The sequence below is a fragment of the Saccopteryx bilineata genome, chromosome X (genome assembly GCF_036850765.1).
Source record: "Saccopteryx bilineata isolate mSacBil1 chromosome X, mSacBil1_pri_phased_curated, whole genome shotgun sequence".
Lineage (NCBI taxonomy): Eukaryota > Metazoa > Chordata > Mammalia > Chiroptera > Emballonuridae > Saccopteryx > Saccopteryx bilineata.
Window position 1 is genome coordinate 16,838,859 of NC_089502.1, and position 11,277 is coordinate 16,850,135.

The 11,277-nt window shown below is 36.5% G+C and overlaps 1 pseudogene; it reads right to left on the reverse strand.

Annotated features, from left to right (window-relative positions):
* Positions 1-270: 270 nt before the first annotated feature.
* LOC136317593 (DNA replication complex GINS protein PSF2 pseudogene) lies at positions 271-8,027 on the reverse strand (annotated as a pseudogene).
* Between the last annotated feature and the right edge of the window lie 3,250 nt (positions 8,028-11,277).

An 11,277-nucleotide genomic window follows, 5' to 3' on the forward strand; every position in this document is an offset into this window, starting at 1 on the left:
TCCCTCTGTAAAAGAACAGTTGGCTCCTGGAAACAAATATGGAGTTAAAGAATATCTCCAAGACTAAGCACAACCTATTGCTTTCCAACAATGTTATAAATATATTTCTTGCTTCATAACATCTTTTTCTTACATTAAAAATAGTTTTAGAAATCTGGAAATATGAGTACCTCTGTCATATCTTGAGCACTCACACAGCACCTGAAAAGCCTCCAACCAGCAGATAAAAGGCCTTTATAAATCAAAGGACTGCAGGAGTCCTGAGATGGATCACTTTAAGAAGGTTGTGCAGAGTTTGTACATGTGATTGAACCTCTGTGTGAGGAAAGTCCCACTGGTGTTGATCTCCATCAAGGATAATTATCTAGCTTGGCATGTGCTTCCTGTTGCCTCATAGAGCTATAAGCAAACAGCCAGAGTTTGGTTATGTGAGTGTCCCACACATCCTTGACCATTTTGTGAATTTCATCTGCTTTCAAGATTTTGTCTGAAGCATGATATAAAAGGAGTTTGGTCAGTTATACATAGTAAGGGCTTGGCATAGGGGTAAAGTTTGTTTCCATTCCTTCATGATCCTTAATAGTCTCCAACTTTTCCACATCAGTTCACTCTGGAGGAAGCAACTGACACTTCTGCCTTTGTTTCTGATTAATTTCCAGCCACAGAGGCAATTGCACTAGTAAGCCAGCATTAAAGGTCCCTAGGTCCCTTATGATAAGATACTCTTGTCCAGACTGAAGTTCAGGATAATGGTCACCAGCTCTGTCCTTGCTAGAAACTCCACCAACTACGTTCATGGTGGTGCAAGCCACCAGCTCAGAACTCTAACAATGTTTCTTCTTGATTTTGAGCCCATAGTTCAGAAACAATCTAATTTTCACTTTTATTTTAGTAAAACTGGAAGAGGATTGTGTGAAACTAGGAAGTCATCCCAGGTGCTTTCAAATGATTCCTTTTCATACAGGAACTTTTGAGCAAGCACACTATTTTGTGGGAACTCTTACTGAGGATCACTGAAGAGGACTGTAGAAGCTGAACCAGTTAACATTAAAGGTAGAGCCTTGATTAGCTCATAAGTGTGGTGACCCCATAGAGCTTTCTTACTCCTTCTGCCATGTGATAACAGAGTGAGCAGATGGTAATCTATGAACCAGGATGCAGGACCTCATTGAACAACAAATTTGCCAATGTCTTGATTCTAGACTCCCAGTTCCTAGAAATGGTGTGATTTTGCCACAGATACACTGAGGCTTACCTCCAGTATTAGCTAAGGAATTTTTGCTTTGTAAATAAGAGTTTACTCTGCAGGTGTATTGTTCCTTTCAAAGGAAAGGGAGGCAGCAGAGAAAAAGAAAGCAAACATTCCCAGATAAAAAGACAGTCTACATAGAAAATCCAAGAGCATCTACATATGAATCATTAAAACTCGCTAGGAGAACTCAGACAACTACTGACTGTACAAGAGAAGAAGGTAGAGAGAGAGAGAGACAGGAACATCAATCCATACCTGTATGAATCTTGACTGGAGATCAAAGCAGGAACCTCTGTGCTTTGGGACGATACTCTAACCAATCAAGCTATCAATCAGGACAGGACCAACCATGTATTCTCAAAACAACAAGTGTGCTAGAACTTCTCTCCTGGATGCCTGAACTTCCACCAGGTCTCTGTGGTCCCTGATTGATTTTCAAAATCAGTGTTCTTTGAAGGGAAGACAGTAGAAAACTTATTCTGCCAGGTTGATCATATAATTTTTCATTAAGGAAGAGTGGTAAACTGAGGCCTAAAACATGTTTAAAAGCACTGTTAACATCGTGGGAGAAAAGTGTGTTATCAATTAATAGAATCCCTGACTCAGAGTCTGCATGTGAACCCTAGCCTATTAGTACTAATGCTTTCTTCCAAGGCATAAAAGTATAGGATTTTTCTTTATTTAAAAAGACATGGATTGATGTGAGAGAAATGGTGGCATGAGAAATACTCCTCATCTCTTGCCTGAAATTACAACAAATTCAACAACTAAAACACAGCAAAGGAATTGCCACTGGGCTCACAGGCACACCTGAAAGATCCACACACCAAATGAACTAAAGGTGGGACTAGATGAAAAGTGGTGTGGAAGATAAAACAAAATTATATTGGGCTTTAGCAAGGAGACAAACCTGGAGTGATGGAGCTTTTGTTTGTTTCTCTGCTGGAATACAATGAGAAGGGAAAATTAAGCTCTCTTGATTTTGTCTGAAGGGTGCAGAGAAGAAAACTCAGAGTGACTGGGTTTCCTCCTGCTGGGAGGAGCTGTGAGTAAAAGGAGAAGAGGTGGAGATAAAACAAAGTTGACAGAGTGCGGGGTCATAGCCAGTGTCCTCATGGTCTGCCTTCAGCCTCCACTTAGCAGAGATGGAGAAAGCTAAAGTGCCTTGTCCCAGCCTCCCAGAACCCTACTCACCTCATAGTATGGAGAGTGGTGGAAACAAACACCGCAGCTAGTTCTCCAGAGCCACTCACTCCCCTAAAGAATGGAGACGTGCTTCACATCTGGTCCTCAAGTCTGTTGAGATATAAGGAGTGCCTGGAAGCCTGAGATAGCCATTGTAATAGCCATAAAGCCCTTATATCATGTCCCACCCACAAAAGTAACTGCAGACTCGCTAACATCATTGTGACAGCAACATCTCAGCAGACAGAACAGGAACTCCACAGAGCAGAAAGTTGTTATACAGCAACACCTACTAGAAGAAACCTCTCAAAACCAAAATATATTTTTTTCTTTTTTCCTATGTTTTTTCTTTTTCCCTTTTTTTCTTATTTTTTTCTGTTTTTCATTTTTGAATCTCACTTTGATTAATTTTTATATTTTTTAGTCTTATTTTTTGTGGGTGATTTGTTTTTGATTTTTTTTTGCTTTAGACTTTTCCTGGGGTTTTTCCTTATTATTTGTCATAATTTAAAAAAAATTATATTTTTATTGCATTTTTTAAATTTTTAAATTTTTTAAATTGTTTTTGGTTAGGGTTCTTAACAATACAACTCTCATGTCACCAAGGAAGAATAAATTAAATACTATGGTTACACAAGACAGAGACATTTCAGTAAGAAAATGAAAAATCTTCAAAAAAATCTCAATCACATGGAAGCCTTGGAGTTAAATGATAGATAATTAAAAATTGAAGTTCTGAAAATGGTCAACAAGATGTGAAAAGATACCAATAGGCAACAAAATGAACTTAACAAACAAATTAATGAACAAAAAGAATACTTCATCAAGGAAATTGAAACTTTAAAAACAGAGACGAAGGAATTACTATGTGAATTGGAGACTGAGTTAGAAAGCTTAGCTAATAGAATCAGCCAGATAGTGGAAAGAATCAATGACATTGAAGATAGAAAACTAGAGATGCTACAGAGGGAAGAAGAGAGAGACCTAAGAATTACCAAAACTGAGAGAGCCCTAAAAGAACTGTATGACTACATCAGAAAGAGAAATATAAGAATAATGGGTATAGCAGAAGAAGAAGAGAGGGATAAGGGAATGGAGAGCCTATTCAAATAATGGATGAGAATTTTCCAAGCCTATGGAAAGAGTTAGAGCCTCGAATCACAGAAGCAAATAGAATGCTGAGTTACTGCAATCAAAACAGATCTACAACAAGGTACATCATAATAAAATTGTGAAAAACCAATGTCAAAGAAAGAATCTAAGCAGCTAAGGAAAAGGAGACAATAACATATAAAGGAAAGCCCATTATGTTATCATCAGACTTCTCATCAAAACTCTACAAGTCAGAAGACAGTGGATGTACCATTCAAAGTACTGAAGGAAAGGAATCACCTGCCAAGAATACTATATTCATCAAAGATATCCTTCACATATAAAGGAAAAATAAAAACTTTTCCAGACATAGAGAAACTGAGGAAATTTATCACCAGGAAACCCTCAATACAGGAAATACTCAAGGGAGTTATTTGACCAGATACAAAGAACCAAAGAAATAAAAATTACAAGTTAAACCTCCAACAAGGTCATAATAAAAACAAAGATAATCTAGAAAATAATAACATAAAAAGGGAGAGGATAAAAATTTGTAGTAAAAAAACAAGGATAGGGTGCTTCTGCACTCATATGACAAAGCACTCTTGGACATATGAACATTTTCCCCTTAATCTAATGGTAACCACCCACAAAAAAGGGACTAGTGAAACAAATAGCTTAAAGAAGAAAAAACAGGGGAAAGAAAAATGGAATATCAACAAACAAAAATAAATGACAGAAATGAAAAATAGAAGAACCAAATGAGACACAGAGCTACCAGAAATAAAAAAATAAAGTGGCTATAGAAAATCTTCAATTGTCAATAACTACCCTAAATGTAAATGGACTGAACTCACCAATAAAGAGGCACAGAGTATCAGATTGAATAAAAACGTACAACTCAACCATATGCTGCCTTCAAGAAACACATCTAAGGTATAAGGACAAAAGTAGATTCAAAGTGAAAGGTTGGAAAATGATTCTTCAAGCACATAATATCCAGAGAAAATCAGGGGTAGCAATACTCATATCTGAAAATGCTAACTTGAAGACAACAAAGTAGCCAGACAAAAAAGATGGACATTTTATAATGACAAAGGGAAAACTGTATCAAGAGGACATAACACATCTTAATACATATGCTCCAAATGGGGGAACACAAAAATATATAAGACATCTACTAACTGATCTAAATATAGAAGCAGACAAAAACTCAATTATACTTGGTGAGCTCAACACACCATTAGCAGATTTAGATTATCATTCAAACAGAAAATCAATAAAAAATATGGGCCTAAATGACACTCTGGACCAAATGCATATATTAGACATTCATAAGACATTTCATCTCAAAACATCAGATTATATATCCTTCTCCAGTGTGCTTGAACATTCTCAAAGATAGACCATATGTGGGGCCACAAAACTAACACAAACAAATTCAGAATGATTGAAATGATACCCAGCATATTTTCTGACTATAAAGCTTTGAAATTAGAATTCAACTATAAAAAGGAAGTAAAGAAACCCACAAAAAGGTAGAAATTAAACAACATACTTTTAAAAATCACTGGGTCAAAGAAGAAATAAAGGCAGATATCAAAAGATATATACAGAAAACTGAAAATGACTACAGGAATATCAAAATTTTGGGGATGCAGCAAAAGCAGTAATAAGAAGGAAGTTTATATCATTACAGACTTATATAAAGAAATAAGAGAGATCCCAAGTAAACAACCTAACATCACACCTTAAGGAACTAGAAAAAGAAGAACAAAGGCAATCCAAAATCAGCAGAAGAAAGTAAATAGTAAAAATTAAAGAAAAACTAAATGAAACATAGGAAAAAAACATAAAAAGATTAATATAACACAGTGTTGGTTTTTTGAAAAGATTAATAAAATCAACAAACCATGGGCTAGACTCACTAAGGAAAATAGAAAAAGGACTCATATAAACAAAATCTGAAATGAAAGAGATGAAATTACCAGAGACATCATAGATATCCAAAAGGTCATAGTAGAATATTATGAAAGATTATATGCCACCAAATTTAACAATCTAGAGGAAATGGATAAATTCTTAGAACTATACAATATTCCTAGACTGAGTCACAAAGAAGTAGAAAACCTAAATAGACCCATAAGCAGGGAGGAAATAGAAACAAGTATTAGAAACCTTCCCAAAACCAAAAATCCCAGACCCAATGGGTACAGTCTTGAATTCTACCAAAAATTCAAAAAGAATTTGATATCTATCCCTCTCAAAGTATTCCAAAAAATAGAAGAAGAAGCAATATCTCTGTTACATCTTATGAGGCCAACATAACCCTCATACCAAAACCTGGCAAAGACAACAGAAAAAAAGAAAAGTACAGACCAATATTTCTAGAGAATAAATATGCAAAAATCCTAAACAAAATTTTAATAAATCAAATACAACAACACATTACAAAATAAAACATTACATCATGATCAAGTGGGATTCATTCCAGGAGTACAAGGATGGTTCAACATACAGAAATCAATCAACGTAATACAAGACATCAACAAAAGAAAGAAAAATAATTGTATGATTCTATTACTAGATGCAGAAAAGGCATTCAATTAGATACAACATCCCTTTATGTTTAAAACACTTAATAAAATTAAAATAAAAAGAAAGTACCTCAACATAATAAAGGGCATATATGACAAACCATCAGCTAATTTCATACTAAATGTTAAAAAAGTGAAGGCTTTTCCTCTAAAATCAGGAACAAGATAAGGTTGCCCACACTCTCTACTCTTATTTGACATAGTTCTGAAAGTTTTAGCCAGAGTGATCAGATAAGAGAAAGAAATAAAAGGCATTTATATTGGGGAAGAAAAAGTAAAGGTATCACTTTTTACAGATGACATAATCTTGTAGATAGAAAACCCCAAAGGCTCCACCAAAAAACTCTTAGAAACAATAAACAAATAAAGTCACTGGATGCAAAATCAATATATAAAAATCTACTGCTTTTATGTATGCCAATGTGAAGGACCTGTATATGGAAAACTAAAAAATGGTATTGAAAGATATTGAAAAAGACACAATGAAATGAAAAAAAAAAATTCCATGTTCATGGATTGGAAGAATCAACATAGTTAAAATGGCCATTTTAACTAAAGCAATATACAAATTTTATGCAAACCCCATCAAAATTCCAATGTCATTTTTTTTTATAAAATAGGCTAAAAAATTACCAGGTTTTATGTGGAACAATAAAATATCTCAATTAATCAAAGCCATACTGGGGAAGAAGAATGAAGTTGGAGGTATCACACTACCTAAATTCAAATTATACTGTAGAGCCACAATAAATAAAACAGCATGGTACAGGCAGAAAAACAGACATACAGGCGAATGGGAGAAAATTGAGAGCACAGAAATAAAACCACATATATATGGACAAATCATCTTTGACAAAAAAGCCAGAAATACACAATGGAGAAAAGAAAGCCGCTTCAATAAATAGTGCTGGGAAAATTGGAAAACAACATATATAAGTGTGGTGGTCCAGCCATGATGAGTCTATTCCAGGGTTGCAAATGGGAAAGGGTATGAAATTGAATAAATTATAAACAGAGACTTAAAGATATGTACATACAGATGGGTTCAAGAGGATGACACGATGAACAGTCTCTTCTACCATTCCTCAGCCATAACATAACTGCTCCCAAAAGTGTATCCACCTTTATTCATGGAAAAAAACGTGGTCCATTAGCAATTCAATTGTTTCCAAGACAACTCAAAGACAACACCACCATACCATTCAAATCTAACTTTACACCAATAAGAAACATGCTTCCAACCTCTTCTGGAGAACATGGATTGGGCCCAGCACCTCTGTCCAGATTGCAAAAACATCCTGTTTATATTTCAATCCCCAACAGATCCCCCTTTTGTATTTTTTAAAACTTCAATTTGTGTGCTGTGGTTCATACTCATCTGAATTCCATGTTCCAATTTGGAGGCATACTGGAAAAATATAAAATAAACAACAAAATTGAAATAGCCAATGCTAACAGATACTATAACAAGAGTCCTAATACAATGGGTTAAAGCCTATTAGATTATCAAGCAAAGTCTTAACTAATACAACAGGATCTAAAATAAAATTCTTACAGTCTTAAATGTCCTTAACATGTTAATGTAATTTCACCAAGTCCATGTTGATACCATCATCGCTTCATATTATTTGTAAATGTAACCCAACCCCACTTCAGTCTGAGAACTGTCCCAAGGAGCAGGAGTCACACACATTCAGGAAAAGTCCACAAAGCACTGGAGTTGTGGTAACATTTCCACACTTTGCAGCTACAGTCCAAGTCCTAGTGACCATTGCTTCTAGCTGGCAATGATTCAGGTAGACTGGAAAAGCCATTTGTAACATGTATGGAGACAGAGCTTCCATTTTCTTTAAACTGGAAGGATAAACCCAGGGGGGCTTTTCTTGGAGCTCTGCAGCCATGGCGTGGTGAAGAGAACCTTGGGATACACTATGCTGGGTGGCAGAGGTAAATTTTTCTAAATTAGGAGCAGTTCCCAGCCTAAAATAGGTATAGGGCATTGAAGCAGGAGAAATTAAAAAAAAAAACACAACACTATATATTAAACAAAGCAGCGGAAAATAAGACAATCAACACCCACAACAGAGATCTTTGAGGGATGAATAAAAACCCAAATATTCAGGCATGAAATAGTAAGTGGCCCTCATGTCCATATGAAATGAGATCAGTTTACCTGCTACTTGGAAGAAATACCCTAGGCTTGTCCACAGTAATGTGAGATGGGGCTGATGGCCCTGGGCACCTTTAGCCTTCAGTGGCAAGTCCCATCAGGCTGGGCAAGGTTAGGTCACAGATGGCTGGAGCAGGGCTGGAGGAGACTAAACCCTCCCTTAGAGGAGTGAGGGGAGCAGCTTACCTTCCAGTGTCCCTTTTTCCCACAGCAAAGGTATGGCCCTGGTGGGGGCCGAGAAGCCTGGCAGGCTTTAGCTCAATAACCTTCCTTTCCACTATTGAAGCAGGGCCCTGATGAAGTTCTATGAGACCTCTTCGGGATGTTGGAGTCTTTAAGAGAATATGCCAAGAGCTGGTATTTTGCCTGATCTCTTTTGGACTTTGTCTGCCTTTTCTATTCCTCTTGGCCATTATAGACCTTAAAAGCCATGCTCAGCAGATCTCGCTGAGAGTTTTGAGGGTCCTCATCTACCTATGTATGTAAACGTTTTCTGTATAGCTGAAGCTTTTTGAAAAAAGACAAAACAGCATTATTAGCTGGATCAAATAAAAGAAGGTAGAAGTTTGCAAGAGAAAGAGGTTTGGCATCTCTTGTAGGACTCCAGAGTCTCTCCATTGCTGAATAACCCTGTACATCAGCATTCAAAAGAATTTTTTAAAGTAAAAAGTATGATAACAAAGATTTTCAGGAGTTCCAGGATATGACTTCCCCCTTTTTTTTGTATTATCTACAATTGACCTTTAAGCATTTGTTGGGCACACTTTGTAGTACTTTGACTTCAAAGATTGTAAGATGTACTGTCTTTATGTTAACTTCTAACAAAATATAGTAAATGCATTTTCAAGTAATATTCCCATACTTATTAAAACATTTCTACCTCATTAATTAACAGGCAATTTAAAGAGTATATTAAAGCTGGAAAATTCCAGTGTGACTTTCATTCCACTGTGACTTTCATATAGTAAAAAAAATCTTTACACTTTTATTATGCAAATCTATGCTGCTTCAAACTTTGCAGCTTGCAACTTGGAGCAGTTTGCAGCTTGCAGCACTTTGGCCAAATTAGAAAGTCTTTAGAATCCACATTCCATTTTATTTAAATTTAAATGAACATGCTTTACTTATTCCAATTAAAATGAAAAATTTGTAGGGATGATATCATTTTATTTTTTCAATATTAGAGCCAGCATTTCCAATTTTTGCATGCAAGAACTTAACTTAGGCCTTAAAGAATCATATCTAGAGAACATTAAACAAAGGTTAAACAGAAACAAGAATTACACATATCAAGAGTGAAACCTGGGAGTTTAGGAATTAGAACATGACCTGCTTAATCTTATGTAGGGCTATTTTAATAGAAACATGATAAGGATAAATACTAAACAGAAATCTCTCCTGAAATATCTCAAGACAACCATATGAGATCTCTGTTTAGCCATATCCAAACAGGCACACCCTTCACCCTCTTTTCAGGCATAGAATAGGAAAGAAATAAAATGATAGTTTAGAGAAAGTTAGAGAATAACTGGAAAAAGCTGTAATCTTTCCAAACTCCTGTCTTTTTATTTACTAAAGAAAATGAGATAATAATACAACTTTAAAAAGCATCCCAGTCTTCTAAATACTCTTAAATTCTAATAGGTGCTGCATCTGGCAGCCAAAATCCCTCCATTTCACCCCCTACCAAAAGGCAGGGGCAGGTTTTCCCACTTCCCTCCTGGGGCTGGGCCTCCCAGGCAGAGCTGCACTCCTCCCATACGAAGGTCAGCCCACCTTAGTGCCACCACCACTCTGGGCCTGCTCTGCCCATTGTGGCCAAGAGTCACCAACAGACCCTGCACTGGACCCTGCTCCACATCCCGACCACTGCAGCTTACACTTCCAAGAGGGGATCGTGTCCTGGCTGTGCTGGTGGCTGCTCAGGCTCAAGGCACAGTAGCCTCCATGGCATCTCTGAATCCTTTGCCCCTTGGTATTATATTTAGGCTTACACTCATTCTCCCAATGTTTCCCTTTTTTACAGCATGGGCAAACGTCTGGATCCTTTGGAGCCAATCTGGCTTAAAAAAGAGACTGAGGCTGATATTCAGGGTGGAGCAAGGCAGTTTCTAGCAAAATTCCCCAAATCCCTGCATTGGAAACAAAATGCACTGGCATAAATATTTCCCTGACTTTCCTTCTGTCATTTGTTTTACCTTTTATCAAAATATCCTGAAATTCTTGCTTTAACACCTGTGGCAAAAGCAAGACCTTGCATGTATGAAGTCCCAACATTGGCGCATATTCTGATATAAACGTTTTTATTTTACCATTATTTATTCAATCTCCAGAATCAGCCATGAAATAAATTCTTGATATTGCTCATCAGGACCTTGCCTAATATTGCTGAATTTCTCCATTTTTTTCCCCTGCATCGCAAGCTTGATCCAAAGCTTGTTGGAGTGGGGATCTCCAACGGTCTGAGACAAAGACCTTGGAGCAGAGGGCGGCAGAGGCACAAAGTTAAAATGGCCACAGCCGTGATATTCTTATCTCCCAAGTTATTCTCAGATTCCAAGTTCTTCTCATATTTACATTCCTCTGTTTCTACCTCATTCTGATAAAAAACTTATTCTAAAATAAAAACATTTTTACAAAAAGAAAAAGGTCCCTCACTTTTGAACCTATCTGTCCCATGGTTATTTACTCCCAAATTACTTTATTATTATATTCTTCCCCCAAACTCTACTTAAAAGCTTCACTCTCTAAAAGCTTTATACTTATTTCGTGTGCACACTTCTGCAGGATTCCATTATCTCTTCTCTTTTCCTTTTCATGTATGGGCACCAGTTGTCACAATCCAGCCACAATGAGTCTATTCTGGAGTCTCAAATGGAAAAGGTATGAAACTGAATACATGATAGACAGAGACTTAAAGATATATACATTTACTATATGAAAGTCACAGTGGAATGAAAGTCACACTGGAATTTTCCAGC